Source organism: Saccopteryx bilineata, chromosome 4 (assembly GCF_036850765.1).
Source record: "Saccopteryx bilineata isolate mSacBil1 chromosome 4, mSacBil1_pri_phased_curated, whole genome shotgun sequence".
Taxonomy (NCBI): domain Eukaryota; kingdom Metazoa; phylum Chordata; class Mammalia; order Chiroptera; family Emballonuridae; genus Saccopteryx; species Saccopteryx bilineata.
In genome coordinates, this window is record NC_089493.1 from 299,290,575 (window position 1) to 299,308,126 (window position 17,552).

Below are 17,552 nucleotides of genomic sequence, written 5' to 3' on the forward strand. Positions count from 1 at the left end.
GGCCACGGTTCCCTCCTGTGACTTCCCACCCGTGTGGGCTATTTCTACGTGAGTGCCAGGGTTTCCTCCAGCATCCAGTCCTGCAACACGATGGTGTCTTTGTTGAAATAACAGGAGCTCGGTCTGTCTCTGGTGCTCCGAACCTTCTCAGAACGTCATCACAGCAGGTGTGAAGGGTCACTGCACCCCAGGCATCACCCCGAACCCTGGGGATCCAGGTTAAGAATTAATCCTGATTCCATCCTCTGGGATCTCAAAGTGGCGATGGGAGGGGGTAGGAGAATGAATCAGGGGCACTTCTTCTAGGACTATGAGGTGCCCGGCACAAACACAGAGAGAATCTCATTATCAGCAACAGTAAGTGCCAATTACTGCCCAGGCAGTAAATGCTCTTTAAAATATGCATGCTTAAAAAATAAACAAGTAAAGAGAACGGCAAAGCCTCTGATCGTTTGGACGCTATGTAGACCCCAAAACCGAGACCTTCACGATTGCTCTGATCAGTGGCATTTGGAGTGGGCGTCTTCAGCGCCCACGGTCATTTCAGGAAACTTCCATCTTCCCTTCTGCGCAGGTTGGTCACGCTCATCTGACCAGCCCAAGGGTGACACCGCCGGAGCCACGCGCAAGGGATTGAGGGGGGGACCCAGGCTTGCAGCAGCTGGGCGAATCGGAACCCTCGGGCCACGCCTGCCCGCTAGAATGTGGATGCTCTTTAATCCCGCGCCCCGACACTGATTGGGAGAAGGTTCGTCCCTGGTCCTCGGGTGTCTGGAGCGCTGGCTCAATTCCGTCTCCCGAGAGGCCGGGCTATAACTTTGTGGTTGCTGCTGTCACCCGGCGCTTTTCCCAGCCAGGAAAATGTAAATGAGCAGAGATTTTTTTTTTTCTTAACAAGGCGAGCCCTCGGAGGTGACCCTCCTGGATCTGAGATGCGGTGGCTGCGGCGGCAGCCCCTGCGGAACGAGCCGGGAGCTTGGCTCAGAGCAGCCGGCTCCCCCCACCCCGTTTCATCAGCGCCCGCCACGCGGGGAACAAGCTGCCTAATGAGCGACATCAATCCCGCCGGGGAGACCTGTGATTTGTGCCAGTGGTGGCCGCGCGCGCGCGCGCGCGCGCATGTGCATCCCGGCCCCGCCTGGCTTCCCCCGCTCCCCCAAATAAACAAACAAAGCGCACAGCCCTGGGCTCCAAGGGACCCTGGTGGCCATGGCGCCTGGCACTTAACTATCCTCACAGCAGCGGCGTCTTTGAACTTGTTTAAATGCCTCCTGCACTCGGGCTTCGCCGTGTTGCCCGGAAACAAGGTGAAACCAAAGTGTCTCCGAGCGGCGAGCGCGGGGCCAGGTGAAGTGCAAATCTCACGGGAAGTTTTCCCCCTTTTCTGTCTTTGGCGAGCGTGTTCTTGCAGATCAAAGTTCTCGTCTTCTCAGCCCTAATTAAGAAAACCGAATGCAGGATGCAAGGCCTTCTGGCGCGCGCGCCGGGGGTGTGTAGTGCGTGCATGGGGGGGGGGGGGGGATCAGCCGGCCTCTTGCATGGCAGGACGCTGCTGAACCCTCCCCAAGATTTAAATAATTAATATGACACCCTGAGCTCCGAACGGGAAATTTACAACAACAACCACCACCACCACCACCGACCAGGAGGCCCACGGTGGAGTTCTGGACAAAGCGCCAGGCAATTTGGTGCCATTTGGGGTGGGGGGGGGGACCGTGCGGGGCTCTTTGTCATGCTAAGGGGTTCCCTTTGTTGGCACCGAGTCCTTCGCAGAGCCCGGCCCGCTTGGAAGAGGGCTCACACGAAAGCGAGTCTGCGAGGCTGAGTCCGAGGACAAGGACGGTCGTTTAATGGTGTTTAATCCGCTTAATCCGAGCGGGAACGGCGTCCCCCGGCGCACAGGCAACCACCCCCTCCCCCCGCTCCCAAGCCCTCGGAGCGCGCCTGCCTCCCTTGCTCGCTCGGCCTTCCCTTCGGAGAAATGTGCAGGGGCCGCCCTTCCCGCGAGCCCGGACCCGAGAAGCAAAATGAAATTGAAATGAGCTGCAAATCCCACGTCCAGGGAGCTCGGGGCCGGGCGGGAAGGGACCTGGAGTCCAGCTCTCCGCGCCTGGCAGACCGGGCCCCTACCGGGCGGGGCCGCGCTCTGTCCCCCGGGCACTGGGTCTTTGTGAGGGAAGGGAGCCCTGCATTCAGCCTGGCTGCAGATTAGTCCGGGACCGCTGACTCGGTCCCGCGCGCGCCCTTATGTTCACTCCATTATAACCTCATCAAGCCTCATTGCCCCCGCCCCGCGCACGGATACAGAGTCGACGGGTCTAATGGGATAACCCAGAGCAAAGCTGGGGCGCGACTGCAGAGGCCCGAGAGCACGGAGGCCGCTCCAGTCCAGGGCGGGAGGAGTCAGTGCCCCCAGGGAGCTGTGCACAGGACGAAGGACGGCCCTGGGGACATGCTGCTTAGCAGCTGATTTGTTTTCCCAGCGATGCTGAGAAAAAGAAACAAGAGAGAGACTTGTGAAAGAAACACACTCCACAAAGTACAACTGAAGGAGGTCAGACAGGAAAAAGGGTGTGCGCACGTGTCCTGGAGTGGGTCCTGCCCGTGCGCACGTGTCCCGGGCAGCCCTGGCCGGTGTGCATGTGTTTCAGGCGTGGGTCCGACCTGTGCATACATGTCCCAGGTGGGTTTGGTCCGTGCGCGCACGTGTCCCGGGGTGGGTCTGTGTGCACGTGTCCGGGGGTGGGTCCGGTCTGTGTGCACGTGTTCCAAGGATGCTGTGGTCTGTGTGCGCATGTCCTAGGGCGGTCCCGCCCGTGCGCACGCACGTATCCCAGGCAGGTTTGGTCCGTGCGCGCACGTGTCCTGGGGTGGGTCTGTGCGCACGTGTCCCAAGGATGCTGTGGTCTGTGTGCGCATGTCCTAGGGCGGTCCCGCCCGTGCGCACGTGTCCCGGGGTGGGTCCAGTCCGTGCGCACGCACGTATCCCAGGCAGGTTTGGTCCGTGCGTGCACGTGTCCCGGAATGGGTCCGGCCTGTGCGCACGTGTCCCGGGCAGCTGTGGTCTATGCGCACGTGTGTGCAGAAGCTCTGTGTTTGCTCACACGGCTCGCTCACGGGCGTCTGTGCTGGGATTCTGTGTGATGGAGCGTGTAGGGCAGGAGAGTTGTGGCCGTCTCGCCGGTGAAACAGTCATCACAGCCGCAAGTGATGCGTGCGTGTGACCCGAGTGCACCTGGAACGTATCTGGAGTAGTGTGTGGGCACACTCACACACACCACACATGATGCACACACACTTGACACACAGGACACATAGTACGCATTACATGCCAGTTATACATAAACTGAGGCAGACATCACACACACACACACACACACACACACGCACGACAGATGCCACCTCACACACACGCCCTCAGAGTCTGTTGGGGTCATTCACCCCCATTGGGCGGTCGTTCTGTCTGAACCACGTGAGCGTGGTCCGGACTCACTTCTGTCCTCATCGCCACGGCATTCCTGTTGTGAATCAGTGACATGCAGTGGGTGTGAGGTCTCAGTGGCTGCAGCGTGGCCCCTGCCAGCGGCCATCACTGTTCCATGCACATACACGCGTGTGCAGACGCGCAGCTGTGATTCTCCCCTTTGGGCCGTCGCCGGGTGGGTCCCTCTTGCTTCAGGTCAGAGGGCCGCCTACAGCCCGTGTCCTCCCTCTGGGTTGGGTGAGATTGTCCGAGAGGGTCCCCAGGCCAGGCCCCTCTGGGCCACTCAGAATCTCCACGTGGAGGTGTTCCCAGAGAAATGGACGGTGCCTTGGGGGGCCCCCCGGGTCAGGGTGACAGTTGAGGTACAGCTGGAGCACATTTAACAGCACTTCTGGGTTACAAGGACAGCCAGGGACGGGCAGAACCACGGATGGGAAGGTGGAGGGACCAGGAAGAGACGGGTCTTACCCCCGGAGGGGCACAGGCAGTGGGATGGGGAAGCCAGACGCTCAGAACGGACAGGCACATCCACCCCCACCCGGGTCGGCGTCGTCCCAGGACCCCTGCGGGCCTTGGTTGGTTTCCCACCCAGGAAGGGCAGTGACACCCCCAAGGGGCAGCTGGGTCCGTTCCTGACCCTTGCACGTAGCTCGGTGCCCTCGCTGGCCCGCCCGACCCCCTGCTGATTGTCACCGGACCGTCTCTCAGAGCACCTGTGTTCCTACGGAGACATTCCCGCCTGTGGTCCCCCGATGCTCAGGGGTGGCCTGGGGACTGGGTGTTCTCTCTCCTGTGCCCACGTCCAGGCCATTCCCCCAAACACACCCTTATTCCTGTTCACACTGCTTCTAGGGCAGGGGTCCCCAAACTACGGCCCGTGGGCCACATGCGGCCCCCTGAGGCCATTTATCCGGCCCCCGCCGCACTTCCGGAAAGGGCACCTCTTTCATTGGTGGTCAGTGAAAGGAGCACATTGACCATCTCATTAGCCAAAAGCAAGCCCATATTTCCCATTGAAATATTGGTCAGTTTGTTGATTTAATTTTACTCATTCTTTATTTTAAATATTGTATTTGTTCCCGTTTTGTTTTTTACTTTAAAATAAGATACGTGCAGTGTGCATAGGGATTTGTTTATAGTTTTTTTTTATAGTCCGGCCCTCCAATGGTCTGAGGGACAGTGAACTGGCCCCCTGTGTAAAATGTTTGGGGACCCCTGTTCTAGGGCTTTCTACCACTGCCGAAGGAGTGTCCTACCTAGCAGAGAATGATGCTCACGTCCTCGTCCCCATGTGGTAGACAGACTACTGTCCCCAAAGCGAAAGATACCAGAAGACAGTTTTGTGTTCCTTGTGGGAACGTCAGGTTGTGAAGAAAGTCCCCCCTTCTCTGGGTCACGTGCTCCAGCAGCCCCTGGGACAGGTGGGGCCGAGTGTGGCCTTGGTAGGGACTTCCAGAGAAAAGCAGGGAAGGCTGACCGCTGCCTTGTGCCTGTTGGCCTCTGCCGAGCGAGCTCGCAGCCGACATGACAGTTTCTCCATCCCGGGTCCCAGGAGGGAGCCGAGATCCAGGCGCTGCGGTCACTCAACAGCTCGCCTCTGGAGACACAAGGCCAGACGGTCCGGCGGCTCAGATATGCTGAAGATCAGCAAAGCCCGTCATCCGATTACTGCGGGTGTTGCCTTCCGGTGGCCCTCCCTTTGCGCCCTGGAATTGCTTTTTATTCCAATTATAGATTTCTACGGAGAAATTGTTTGATAATAGAATAATGTTTGCCTCTTCCCTTCCTGTGAGGGCGCGGCGATGAATGTTTAATAAGACACCAAAGTTGGTGGAAGCCGTGGTGAGCCTCTCCAAAGTGAGGTGCCCCATAAATTAATGATGGGGGATAAATTATGCAGCCGCATTGTGTAGAAAGGAAAGAAAAAAAAAAAAATCAATCAGGATATTTTCAGCGGCCGCCAGTCTACTTTACATTCAGGGCCTTAGCGTTAATTAATTAAGTTACGCCTGGTATTAAAAAAAACAAACATGTCAGCTTTTTAAACTTTTATATTTAGCTCGCGCGCGCGCACACACACACACACACACACACACAAACCCCCACACTGTTCCCATGGGAGCGGCCCCTCCCCCCAGACCACCTTCCGATTGCAAAGTGGCATTGACTAATGAAACGTACAACTCTGATTAGGGGTAAGTGGGTGACGACGGTGGGTGGGTGGGTGGGGGGCGGAGGGGTCCAGCCCGGGAGATCCTGAGCAGCCTCAGAAAAATGCCACCAAAGATGCTCGGCCAGATGGGGAGGACCTGAAGCCGGCTCCCCCCGCAGCAGAGCTCAGGCGGAGGGTGGGGCTCCTGTCTCTCATCTGTCCCCCCCCCCCACCCCAAACCCCGTGTGCACCCTGGGGTCAAGGATGAAGACAGGAGGAGAGAAACAGCCCCACCCCCGTGGGCCTCCCTCACCGCTGAGCATTGGGACGCAGAAGTAAAAGTTGTGTGTTCAGGTCACGTGTTTCACAGGGAGTGAGTGTGGCTGTGATGGCTGGGTGGGCAGCGGCCATGTTGCAACCCCGAGGAGACCAGGTGGTGACCGGAAGGAAGTGTGGGTTTCTCACTCCGTCCGGCCGAGGCTCCTGCCTGTGGACTCTTGTGTGTCAGGACGCGAGTCCCTAATTCCAGTAAGACTTGCGGCTCCACGTCTGTTGTATTTATTTGTACAAAATTCTATTTTCTTCCAAAAGGAACGAGCAAAAAACAAAAACAAAAAAAAACAGGTTTGCATTAAAGGGGAGAGAGAGAGTGAGAGGTTAGATCAGATTTCACCAAGGATTATTGTCTGAGACCGTCAGCGCGGAGGTGGTCCGTTCCCAAACCCTGTTGCTGCGTTTTCTGGGCGGACTTGAAATCCTCGTACATATCGGCACGGAGATATCTTCTTTTCTAAGACAGACAAGAAGTGTAGCGGCCCCTCTCTCCCCCAGCCTCCGGCCCCCTGCCCGCTCTCTGGGCTGACGTGCAGCTGCGGGCTGCTCTGCAAATGCAGAGGCCTGCTGTTCCGGGCTGTTCATTTCTTAATCTGCGAGCTCGACCCTGTCGTGTGTCTGTGTGTGTGTGTGTGTGTGTGTGTGTGTGTGTGTGTCTGCGTGCTCGACCCTCGTCCGTGTGTCTGTGTGTGTGTGTCTGCGTGCACACCCGCGTCCGTCTGTGTGGGTTTGTGTTTGTGTGTGTGTGTGTGTGTGTGTGGGTTTAAGACGGACAACTCATTTCCACACCGTCCATCCAGACAACTTTCCAGCCTTGCTCCGTGAGTGGAACCCACTTAGAAACCTCCCAGGAGAGGGTGTCCGCGCAGGGCCCAGCTGGGACACCTCCCCCCCCCACCGCCCCTCTCCCTTTGTTAGAAGCCGGCCTGACTGTGACCTCCAGTAACCTGGCATTCTTTGCACACCCGCGCTGATATTAAAGCCGATTGCTTGCATGCGCACCTAAGTGATGTCAGATGCTCTTCCCCCTACCCCCCCGCCCCCGCCCGCCCCGCGCCCGGGGAGCGAGTTCTCACTCTGTCCTGCCCGGCGAGCCTGCGTGAGCCCACCTCTCCCCACCTGTTGGAAGCAGGACACCTTTTGTGGTCCGTGGGGAGTCCTTTCACGAGCTGGGTCACTGGCGTGTGCACACACAGACACACACACAGACACGTTTTAGCACACGGATGAGCATTGGATTTTTGGCCAGTATGAACCAGAAACAGCTCAGAAGCAGAGGCGCCTGAAACTCTGAAAACGCGGCGTTTCTGAGTTCTGAGGACAGGCTTTGCCTCTGCTCTGGGGGGTGAAGAATTAGAATTTCATCTTTGTTCAGCAACACGGTGCCCCGGGGTCCCCGCTGGTGGCTCGCACGCCCGGGAGGCGTGTCCGAGGACGGGGCGCAGGCCCTCCCCCCCCCCCGGCTTATCTCAATGTGGCTGTGATTTACGGGCGAGGGCTCGCAGGTCTTTATGTGGCCCTGGAATTCTTCCCCTCAGCCTCACACATGTTTCTGTTAACCTGAGATGAACAAGCCTTATTCAGATCGTACCTTCAGCCTTTTTTTTTTGCATTCATTAAAAAAAAATTCTCCAGTGTTCTGTAACCTCCGACCTGCAGGGGACTTTTCTGGGATTCATGTTCCATTCTCCTGCGATGACGGCAAAGTGAGTACATTGCCGTCCCCGTCCCCGTGGGGCCACGGGGCCCGTGTCACCGAGACCAGCTGCATGTGGCCCCCGCCACGATGTCAACTGATGGTGACCTGGCAGAAACGTAAGGGTCCGTTACATACGCACGCTTTGCGCTTTCTGTTCCATTGTCCCGTCAACCGAGGGCTGCCCTGGAAAATCAAGTCTATTGATTAAAAGAGAAGTTAAAAAAAAAACCCAATCAGCACAATGTGTGCTTTGGAAACCTACCGGATGGCTTCGTTTTTGTTTTAAAATCAGGAATGCGTGTCCCAGAGTATTCTGTGGCCCAGTCACCTCCAGATGGACGTGATCTGGATCGAAACGGATCTCACGGGGGTGAGGGGGGGGGGTGCTTCATTTTTCTTTTTCCAACCAGAGCTGGCTGTGAGGTCAGACGCCAACAGGCACACATTTGCCCGTGATAACAGCGATGCCTGCACTTAGGACTGGACGTCATGTGAGGTTGGGGGTGCCAACCTCACTCCCTGGCATGGGCCTCATGCACACAGTAGGTGTTCACATGTTTGTGGAGTAAACGAAGGAATGAATGAGTGACAGGCAGCTCCCAGTAACCACATCCACGCTCCCCACTCCCACCCCGCCCCAGGTGGGGTCACGTAAAGGCCAGTGTCCACATTCCAGCAAACGTTGACCACCATCCTGCCAGGGTCTGTTTTTAAGGCGTAACATGGCAGGGACTGCCGCCTCCTCCGGGAAGACCTCCTTGGTTAACCCACCTGTCACGGACCATCCACTCACTCCTCTGTTTTATCTGAGAGGCTGCCTCCCATTTCCACCAGCCCTTTATTTTGCTGTGGCCTCATTTTATTCTTGGTCAAAGGAACGCAGGCTCCCGCTCCCCTCCCCCCCCCCCCGTTTTAAAAAGGGCGTCAGCCACAGAGGCTGAGCCTGGATTGTCTCCGAGCTCCAGAACACGGCAGGGTCCCGGCGTTCCTGTCACAGGCACCCTATGTCCCGTCCGTTCTGCAGGGAGGCCGGCACCTGCCAGGGAGCCCTGTCCCTGGTCAGTGACGTGAACCTCAACCCAGAGACGGACTGGCATTTCTGCAACGTTGGGCAGGGCATGTCTGAGCGCTGAAGCCGTGTGCGGAGAACAGTGTTAACCTTCACACGGGAGACGGCACATCTCTGACCCCTGGGGGCCCTTGACGCCTGTGTGGGAAGCCCTCGGGACCAGCGGCAGCCTGCTTGGGGTCCGTCCACCTTCTGCCTCATCCACCACGTGGCCTGGACTGGTCAGAGGGGGGTGTCTGGACACCCATCCTTGTAACAGCTTCTTGCCTCACCGCTGGGACCTCAGACCCCTGGGCTGGCTGTGGGCTCCCGAGGTAGGGCGGCTGGGTGGCGTCTCTATCGGACGGTGATATTCCCTGGACACCGGCTTTGGCCGGGGCTGGGTGGACGGAGGGGCTGTGGACAGGCTCTCAGCGTGCTGGCCTTTCCCAGGACCGCTGGGCTGCTCGTGTTGGGGTGCGTGTCTCTCCCTCCTCTCCACGTCCCTTCTCGACACCTGGGGGTCTTTGTCCCGCAGCGCGGCCAGCCGCCTTGCCTCCCAGCCCGCGCGGGGACCCCCACGCTCCCCTAATCCCGACGACGACTACGTGTGTCTCCTCTGCGCGGAGGAGACGGAGAAAGCCCTCAGACAATGGAATGTTGTCCATCTGGCGCGCGCTTGCGTCTCTGAGCCCCTGTGATGGATAACAGGGTTCCCGGAGCCCGACCCCCGGCTCCCAGCGCAGGACCGGTTATTAAAGCGCAGAGCTCGAGAGGGTGGGGGAGGGGAGGAGGGTGGGGCAGGGGAGGAGGGCGGGGGCGGGTGGGGGGAGACATTCCAGAGTGTGACGTCACGCGTGTTGGGGCCGGTTCCAGCCAGAGGCCGCTCCCCTGGATATTTGAGGGAATGAGGTGAAGTGGTAGGGGCGCCCTGTGAACTTCTCCGGGGCTCACTGTCCCCTCCTTTCCCCCCTCCCCCCACCCCAGGTGGACGAGGCGCCCTTCGATACTCGTGCTGGAATTCCTACATACTTTCAAGGGCTAGACCTTTCCTGAGACACCCGGGCACGGAAGTCATCAAAATGTATCAAAAGTTCCTTGGGAGAAGAAGAAGAAGAAGAAGGAGGAGGAGGAGGAGGGGGAGGGGGAGGGGGGAGGGGGAGGAGGAGAAAAAAAAAGCTCATGGCTTCCAGGTTTCTGGTTTTTCTCAACCTGGGGTTGCAGGACGGGGCTCACGGTCTGCTGCCATCTGCCCCCCGTCAACACGCTCATCTCTGAGCGTCGCAGGAAGGGCACCCCGTCCTCACCTCGGCACCGCGAGGAAGGCTGACCGACCCGTGCACGGGGCGCAGACACGCACAGTGTGTGTGCACGATAGACTGAGCTTCAGAACAGAATGCGATGTTGAGAAAATCATAAGGAGGAGAAAATGCAATTACAGTATATAGTTTAAATTTTTATTGATTTGAGAGAGAGAGAGAAGGAGAGAGAGAGGGAGAGAGATAGAGAGGGAGAGAGAGAGAGGAGAGAGAGAGAGGGAGAGAGAGAGGGAGAGAGAGAGAGGGAGAGAGAGAAGGAGAGAGAGAGGGAGAGAGAGAGAAGGAGAGAGAGAGGGAGAGGAGAGAGAGAGGGAGAGAGAGAGGGAGAGAGAGGGAGAGAGAGAGAAGGAGAGAGAGAGGGAGAGAGATAGAGAGGGAGAGAGATAGAGAGGGAGAGAGAGAGGGAGAGAGAGAGAAGGGGAGAGAGAGGGGGGAGAGAGAGAGAGAGAGAGGGAGAGAGAGAGGGAGAGAGAGGGAGAGAGAGAGAGAGACATCTATCTGCTCCTGTATACGCCCTGACCGGGGATCGAACCGGCGACCTCTGCTCTTTGGGACGCTGTCCCAAGCTAGCCGGCCAGGGCGCACATTACAGTATTTTCTGGAAAAAATCGGCATCTGTGTTCACCTGCTCAGGTGAAACCCTGCCGTTCGAGGGTCTCCCGTGCGCTCCTGTTCATACGTGTGCTCACACTTTTCCGGTTTGGTAACCATATCTTCGTCCCGACACCAGACAGCCTGCAAACTGGGCTCCACTGCCTCCGATCTCCCTCCTGTGACAAGAGCCACCGCGCGGGAAGCTTTGGCTGGCGGGGGGGGGGGGGTGTCACGGGAGAGCTAGGACCTCCACCAATCTTCCCAGGACGCTGCAAACAGGCACGGCCGCACGCACTCACTGCCCATGCTCAGAGACGTGGACGCCATGCCCCACGTCCGACACAGTCCTGGGCGTTTGCAAGTCACAGTTTCACGATCGTTTTCCATCACGAAGGAGAACAGATACAATGGATTCAGTTGTATCTGGTCTCAGGACAAGGAGAACAGATACAATGGATTCAGTTGTATCTGGTCTCAGGACAAGGAGGACAGATACAATGGATTCAGTTGTATCTGGTCTCAGGACAAGGAGAACAGATACAATGGATTCAGTTGTATCTGGTCTCAGGACAAGGAGAACAGATACAATGGATTCAGTTGTATCTGGTCTCAGGACAAGGAGGCAGATACAATGGATTCAGTTGTATCTGGTCTCAGGACAAGGAGAACAGATACAATGGATTCAGTTGTATCTGGTCTCAGGACAAGGAGAACAGATACAATGGATTCAGTTGTATCTGGTCTCAGGACAAGGAGAACAGATACAATGGATTCAGTTGTATCTGGTCTCAGGACAAGGAGAACAGATACAATGGATTCAGTTGTATCTGGTCTCAGGACAAGGAGAACAGATACAATGGATTCAGTTGTATCTGGTCTCAGGACAAGGAGACAGATACAATGGATTCAGTTGTATCTGGTCTCAGGACAAGGAGGCAGATACAATGGATTCAGTTGTATCTGGTCTCAGGACAAGGAGGCAGATACAATGGATTCAGTTGTATCTGGTCTCAGGACAAGGAGAACAGATACAATGGATTCAGTTGTATCTGGTCTCAGGACAAGGAGAACAGATACAATGGATTCAGTTGTATCTGGTCTCAGGACAAGGAGAACAGATACAATGGATTCAGTTGTATCTGGTCTCAGGACAAGGAGAACAGATACAATGGATTCAGTTGTATCTGGTCTCAGGACAAGGAGAACAGATACAATGGATTCAGTTGTATCTGGTCTCAGGACAAGGAGAACAGATACAATGGATTCAGTTGTATCTGGTCTCAGGACAAGGAGGCAGATACAATGGATTCAGTTGTATCTGGTCTCAGGACAAGGAGGCAGATACAATGGATTCAGTTGTGTCTGGTCTCAGGACAAGGAGGCAGATACAATGGATTCAGTTGTATCTGGTCTCAGGACAAGGAGGCAGATACAATGGATTCAGTTGTATCTGGTCTCAGGACAAGGAGAACAGATACAATGGATTCAGTTGTATCTGGTCTCAGGACAAGGAGAACAGATACAATGGATTCAGTTGTATCTGGTCTCAGGACAAGGAGAACAGATACAATGGATTCAGTTGTATCTGGTCTCAGGACAAGGAGAACAGATACAATGGATTCAGTTGTATCTGGTCTCAGGACAAGGAGAACAGATACAATGGATTCAGTTGTATCTGGTCTCAGGACAAGGAGAACAGATACAATGGATTCAGTGTATCTGGTCTCAGGACAAGGAGACAGATACAATGGATTCAGTTGTATCTGGTCTCAGGACAAGGAGGCAGATACAATGGATTCAGTTGTATCTGGTCTCAGGACAAGGAGAACAGATACAATGGATTCAGTTGTATCTGGTCTCAGGACAAGGAGAACAGATACAATGGATTCAGTTGTATCTGGTCTCAGGACAAGGAGAACAGATACAATGAATTCAGTTGTATCTGGTCTCAGGACAAGGAGGCAGATACAATGGATTCAGTTGTATCTGGTCTCAGGACAAGGAGGCCAGATACAATGGATTCAGTTGTATCTGGTCTCAGGACAAGGAGAACAGATACAATGGATTCAGTTGTATCTGGTCTCAGGACAAGGAGGCAGATACAATGGATTCAGTTGTATCTGGTCTCAGGACAAGGAGGCAGATACAATGGATTCAGTTGTGTCTGGTCTCAGGACAAGGAGGCAGATACAATGGATTCAGTTGTGTCTGGTCTCAGGACAAGGAGAACAGATACAATGGATTCAGTTGTATCTGGTCTCAGGACAAGGAGGCAGATACAATGGATTCAGTTGTATCTGGTCTCAGGACAAGGAGGCAGATACAATGGATTCAGTTGTGTCTGGTCTCAGGACAAGGAGAACAGATACAATGGATTCAGTTGTATCTGGTCTCAGGACAAGGAGGCAGATACAATGGATTCAGTTGTATCTGGTCTCAGGACAAGGAGGCAGATACAATGGATTCAGTTGTATCTGGTCTCAGGACAAGGAGAACAGATACAATGGATTCAGTTGTATCTGGTCTCAGGACAAGGAGGCAGATACAATGGATTCAGTTGTATCTGGTCTCAGGACAAGGAGGCAGATACAATGGATTCAGTTGTGTCTGGTCTCAGGACAAGGAGGCAGATACAATGGATTCAGTTGTGTCTGGTCTCAGGACAAGGAGAACAGATACAATGGATTCAGTTGTATCTGGTCTCAGGACAAGGAGGCAGATACAATGGATTCAGTTGTATCTGGTCTCAGGACAAGGAGGCAGATACAATGGATTCAGTTGTGTCTGGTCTCAGGACAAGGAGGCAGATACAATGGATTCAGTTGTATCTGGTCTCAGGACAAGGAGGCAGATACAATGGATTCAGTTGTATCTGGTCTCAGGACAAGGAGGCAGATACAATGGATTCAGTTGTGTCTGGTCTCAGGACAAGGAGGCAGATACAATGGATTCAGTTGTATCTGGTCTCAGGACAAGGAGGCAGATACAATGGATTCAGTTGTATCTGGTCTCAGGACAAGGAGGCAGATACAATGGATTCAGTTGTATCTGGTCTCAGGACAAGGAGAACAGATACAATGGATTCAGTTGTATCTGGTCTCAGGACAAGGAGAACAGATACAATGGATTCAGTTGTATCTGGTCTCAGGACAAGGAGAACAGATACAATGGATTCAGTTGTATCTGGTCTCAGGACAAGGAGAACAGATACAATGGATTCAGTTGTATCTGGTCTCAGGACAAGGAGAACAGATACAATGGATTCAGTTGTATCTGGTCTCAGGACAAGGAGAACAGATACAATGGATTCAGTTGTATCTGGTCTCAGGACAAGGAGAACAGATACAATGGATTCAGTTGTATCTGGTCTCAGGACAAGGAGGCAGATACAATGGATTCAGTTGTATCTGGTCTCAGGACAAGGAGAACAGATACAATGGATTCAGTTGTATCTGGTCTCAGGACAAGGAGAACAGATACAATGGATTCAGTTGTATCTGGTCTCAGGACAAGGAGAACAGATACAATGGATTCAGTTGTATCTGGTCTCAGGACAAGGAGGCAGATACAATGGATTCAGTTGTATCTGGTCTCAGGACAAGGAGGCAGATACAATGGATTCAGTTGTATCTGGTCTCAGGACAAGGAGGCAGATACAATGGATTCAGTTGTGTCTGGTCTCAGGACAAGGAGGCAGGTGTGTGGGGAGGAGTCCCGTAAACTAGTCCCGTTTGGATGTGAGGTGAAGTGGGGTGGATTTGGGGAAGAGAGAGGGGGGCGTCCCGGGGAACCATGTCCCAGTGTGAGGGACATGTCAGTCAGGGCAGCCCAAACTCAAGCCCAGCCTTCGAAAGCCAAGCCGCCATATTGGAAGAAATTTTTTTTTTTTAAGTTTTTTTAAAAATTAATTTACTTATTCATTTTTAGAGAGGAGAGAAACAGAGAGGGAGAGAGAGGAGAGAGAAACAGAGAGAGAGAAGGGGGGAGGAGCTGGAAGCATCAACTCCCATATGTGCCTTGACCAGGCAAGCCCAGGGTTTCGAACCGGCGACCTCAGCATTTCCAGGTCAACGCTTTACCCACTGCGCCACCACAGGTCAGGTTTAAATTTTTTTTAAAATTTATTCATTTTAGAGAGGAGAGAGAGAGAGAGAGAGGAGAGAGAGAGAGGAGAGAGAGACAGGGGGGAGGAGCTGGAAGCATCAACTCCCATATGTGCCTTGACCAGGCAAGCCCAGGGTTTCGAACCGGCGACCTCAGCATTTCCAGGTCGACGCTTTATCCACTGCGCCACTGGGAGAATTTGTAAAAATTTATTTTTTGTTATGCAAGGTATCGGGGTGGCGTTCGTTAATAAAATCCCGCCTTTTTTTTTTTTTAATGTATGATGCGTCATCCGTGGTGCCCCTCGCCTGGGGCCAGCTCTTTGTTCCGCTAAGGACGCTCTCAGGGACGTTCATGACGCTTTGCAAAAGCCCCGCTGGGACTTTCTAGGAAACAGGGCCGCAGGTCAGTGGTTTTCCCGGGGTGACGGGGGGGCCCACCCCGCCCCGCAGACAGGCAGCGTCTGTCCCTGTCCCCGAGCCCACGGGCGTCGCACGTGTGTCTGATTGTGGTCTCCCTGCCCCGGCTGACCCCCGCCTGCGCCCACGGCTACTGTCCTCTTTCTGCTGTTTATCTGCGGTTTTCCGTTTAACCTCAGTCCCTCCTCTGCCGGACGCGGCCCGGGCAGCCTTCTTCTCTCCTCGTGGGCCGGGCCACTCTGCCGGGAGCTGGACCTTGTACCCAGGCCGGTCCAGGTGTTGCGAGATCCGCAGGAGACGGGCCAGCATTTGCATGGCAATTGGCGTGATCGGCAGCGTGTGGCGGCCGAAAGAATCTCCAAGGCTCCAGCCGAGGGGAAATTGAATAACGGTCCTCAGGGGTTTCGAACACGGACCTCAATGGGGCCAGCTGCCGCCCGGCCCTTCAGAGGACAGAAATAGAAATTAAATTAAATGAAAAAAGAAGTACTTGAGACATACAGTTCTGCAGGATGGGTGGGGGTTCCATTCCAGGCGGGGTCCTTGGACGAGAGCGTTCCTTAGCTCCGAGGCGGGGGCTGGCACAGGTGGGACCCTTGCGCCCCTGCCCCCGGCTCTATAGGAGAGGGGCCGCGGAGGGGTGTGTGTGTCTGTGTGTGTGTGTGTGTCCGTGTGTGTGTGTGTCAGAGTGTGACTCTGCACGATCTCTCTCTCCGTGACAGCCGGGTGGATATCAACATTGTGGTCCTTTTATGGTTCTGTTTTTATTAAGAGGGGGGTAAAAAAAAACAACCCACCCAAGTGTACAAAAACCCTTAAAGAACACTAAAAAAAAAATATCTGTGAGCTCATGACGTTCTGCCACAGTGGGTATGCGTGTGTGTTCACATATCTGTATAGAGACATCCGTCATATATAACAGTGGTCCCCAACCCCTGGGCTGCGGACCGGTACCGGTCCATGGGCCATTTGCTACCGGTCCGCAGAGAAAGAATAAATAACTTACTTTATTTCCGTTTTATTTATATTTAAGTCTGAATGATGTTTTATTTTTTATTTATTTATTTATTTTTAACAGAGGCAGAGATAGACAGGGACAGACAGACAGGAAAGGAGAGAGATGAGAAGCATCAATCATCAGTTTCTCGTTGCGCATTGCGACTTCTTAGTTGTTCATTGATTGCTTTCTCACATGTGCCTTGACCGTGGGCATTCAGCAGACCGAGTAACCCCCTGCTGGAGCTAGCGACCTTGGGTCCAAACTGGTGGGCTCTTTGCTCAAGCCAGATGAGCCCGTGCTCAAGCTGGCGACCTCGGGGTCTCGAACCTGGGTCCTTCCGCATCCCAGTCCGACGCTCTATCCACTGCGCCACCACCTGGTCAGGCGATGTTTTATTTTTTAAAAATGACCAGATTCCCTCTGTTACATCCATCTGAGACTCACTCTTGACGCTTGTCTTGGTCACGTGATCCATTTATCCGTCCCACCCTAAAGGCCGTCCGTGAAAATATTTTCTGACATTAAACCGGTCCGTGGCCCAAAAAAGGTTGGGGAGCACCGATATATATGGCTCATATCCATATGAGTGGGTTAAACATATAAATAGTCCATTTATCTAACTTACAGCAGGTCCTCAAGGCATCGCTCTCGTTTGACGTCACTTGTTATCACGCTGGCTGGCGAGGTGCGGAGGGATCTCATGGGCACCAATTCACCCGCGCAGCGGCGCAACATGATTCTTTAATGAGTCATTCTGCCCGCGTTCCGAGAACCTTCAGGTGAGGTTCAGCGCGGGTTTCGGGTTTCGTGTAAGTTAGACGTACTTGTTCGTACCAGAAAAAAATCAATGAGCATAATGCGTAAATGTCTCTTTTACACCAGGTTTCTAAGGAGCGTGTCCAGGGGATGCTCAGCGCACGGCAGCGCAACGCTCCGATCCCCAAACGAGAACGGTCCCACGACCGTGCGGTGAGTGAGCAGGGCCTCCCTCGCACCCCGGGGTCCCAGCGCCTCCTGAGAATCTGAGCAGGAGATACCATGGGTGGGGTTCAGTGGCCCCCCTCTTGCTTGGGGGGTTGTTGGGTGGTGAGAGCCAGGGCTCCCGGTGGAAACAAGTGTTTTCCTCATTTCCACCATCCAGGCACCTGATGGCCACGTGTGTCTCCTGGAAAACCCTGTCCTGGTGTCTGACAGCTCTCGCCTGGACCGGTGTTCCTCAGGGCGCCAGACCACGGCGGTTGGCTCCCCCGTTCCTTTGACCTTCTTCTCTGAAGAAAGAGTCATCCGCACCCCGAAACCGACTGGGGACAGAGTCGGCCCTGAGACATCGGGATGAATGTGTCACTTCTCCCTTTTCATCTCCCGGGTGAGCAGGCCGGGTCATGATCGCTTGTCTCCAG